Source organism: Oryza sativa, chromosome 4, assembly GCF_034140825.1.
Source record: "Oryza sativa Japonica Group chromosome 4, ASM3414082v1".
NCBI lineage: Eukaryota > Viridiplantae > Streptophyta > Magnoliopsida > Poales > Poaceae > Oryza > Oryza sativa.
In genome coordinates, this window is record NC_089038.1 from 6,472,808 (window position 1) to 6,475,408 (window position 2,601).

Sequence of the window (2,601 nt, forward strand, 5' to 3'; positions counted from 1 at the left end):
CATAAGAGTGTATCACCATCAACTGATTACTCTGATCTTATGAATCATTACTGATGAGGATGATCAACGAATAGATACTGTAAAACATGTGCACATGTAGGGTTTGCTCACCATCTTTACCATGTTGGCTGCTCATCTGCAATGATATTATTGGAAGAGCTTGAGGCTGCTCCCCCAAGTGAGTGAATCTGATCATCTTTTTTCCTGTTTCGCAGTTCTATGTCTACCCACCACATAGAGTTCGACTGTACTCAAAAGATGATGTACTACTCTACATTAAAGAAATGAAGATTTCTGGATTTGATACAGATGGACAATGCAACACAAGTACTCAAGAGAATGTATGTTTCTTGTTGGAACTATTTCACTTATTTGAATAACAATTACTCCTGTCTTAAAATGTATCAACACAGTATAGTATTAAACATCCTCAAGTACTATAAATCTAGTCATGGAATCAGTTTAGATTTGTAGTAGTAGGATATGTCTAATTAAGTACTAGGTTACTATATATTGGGATAAAGGGAGTATCTATTAGATGATTTCTCACTTTGCAGAACTAACGTTTGGGTAGTTTCCTGAATGACAGTATTGTTGATTGATTTGTAGATTCTTGCAATTCTGGAATTTAACCCTAAAGGGCTGCCACAAGGATGGGTGAAAGAAGTGGTCTTTAGAAAGACAAATACGGGCGGAATTAGAAGAGACCGGGTATGTGATTGCAGTTAATCATTATTATTCACTTTGAAAGTACTTGGATTTTTCACATTGTCTTTTGCAGCACTACACCGATCCCATTAAAAATTATGTATTCCGTACCATGAGGTCTGCCGCACTCTACGTGGAAACAGGGAAAGTAACAATACGTGCCTTTGTTCAAAAGACAAGTGTCCATGAGGTGTACTCTTTTGAAAAGTTCACACATTTGGTAATTGTTCTTCAAAATTTCTCACACTTCATGCTTGTTTTACTTTGGATAAAATAAATCACACAATTCAATGTAGTTATAAGGAACAACCATGTTTATATCTGTAGATATTCTGAAAAATGTATTAGTTCTAAGCCATCTACTTTAAAATGGTATATCTAGGACACACACCTAACTATAGTTGCTCCCTATCATGATGTTGCTACGAGAACTGCCAATAAAATCCTTCTACATTATGCTGCATCCACGTGTTCTTACAAGGCGCTTTACCATATGTTTTACATGGCAGCATGAAAGCTTACAGAAAAGACTAAACTTAGGAAGGACGAACCAGTTGCGCACACGATCATCAAAACACGAAAAGCTAGCACTGAAAGAAGAGATACTTAGCGATGAGCAAGGTTCATCTAGCGGTAAGTTGGTTCCTAAGGAACAAAAGTTTATCAGGTTTCTTGTGTTAAATTAGTTTCCAGACTTACTTGGTTCTTATAATGCTTTCTTCAGGTTGTGCTATCCAGTACAATTTTACCACAATAATATGCTTCAAACTCTATGTTATAATTAATATAGCCCAAAAATAAGACAGAGTAATCCTAGCTAGAAGACCAATATCTTTTTAGGGGATAATTTTGCTATAAGCTCTGATAACTGATTAAATAGTGCACCTAAGAAGCAATCTATATGACCCCAATTACTTCCATGCAACTAAACTCTACATTTTGGCTAATATTTTCAATTTTCCATACAAAGTAGTACTATTAAATTACACCGTTACACCATTAGTTTATTTAATTTTTCAATTTATTTACAATTAGATCTAGTATTCCAAATATTTACAAAAAGGAGACTCATGGGGGTGTGATGGTTGCCTGTACCATCGTAGTAAGATAATTTAAAAATTGTCATGTAACATTAGTTTCTCAATCATTTGACTTCCTTAAACATTGCACAAAGTAATAATACACTAAATATTTTACCACCTTTAGCATGGTGGAAAGTCACAGTTATAAGAAGCTATGGCAGAAACAAAAAGGAGGCAATGACTAGTTGTCTATAGACATGGTCACTTGGGTTTTGTTTGCTATGACTTGTACTGGTGGCTCTGAGACACCTCTTTCCTTGTTTTTTTTTCAAGCATGGGTTTATTTAGAGTTTTATTGTTTGCACCCTTAGCAATAATTGATATTATACTTTGCAAAAGAAAACGAGACTCACACATCATGAGAGCTCGATAGGCGATAGGTAGTGCTACAGTAAACCATCTCTCTCGACCCTCTACCCCATCGATTCTAGAGGCTCGCTGCTGACAACAGCCAGAACAGGTGTGGGTATCCTTTAGCTTTAGGTTTAGTGTTTTTAGGTTTCCTATGCCGGGCGCCTTGTCCTATTTTGGATCTGCTGATGTCTCCATTGTGTGGAGGGGTGGCAGCTCTACTAGAGATGGATTGCTGGTGGTGGTCTAGGCAGTTGTGGTTGGAGGGAGTTTCTTTGGTGGCTGTGCTCGTGGTGGCAGCTGTGGGTGGAGTTGGCCACACGGCGCTTGAGGCAGTGCAGACGACAGCAGTTACTGGTAGAAGCTAGGTCTGCTAGCTCGTGCTGCTAGAGGCCTGGAATTACAGTCTTGGCTCAATCGACTTCTTTGGTCTCCCTGTCCCCTTCTTCATACTCCACGC

General features: G+C 38.1%; 1 long non-coding RNA gene across 1 annotated transcript; it reads left to right on the forward strand.

Annotated features, from left to right (window-relative positions):
- The first annotated feature begins 609 nt into the window (after positions 1 to 609).
- Positions 610 to 1,341, forward strand: LOC112938611 (uncharacterized). Its single transcript, XR_010740524.1, has 3 exons — positions 610 to 711; positions 782 to 928; positions 1,218 to 1,341. It is a non-coding gene; the product is annotated as an uncharacterized lncRNA (long non-coding RNA).
- Positions 1,342 to 2,601: the final 1,260 nt, after the last annotated feature.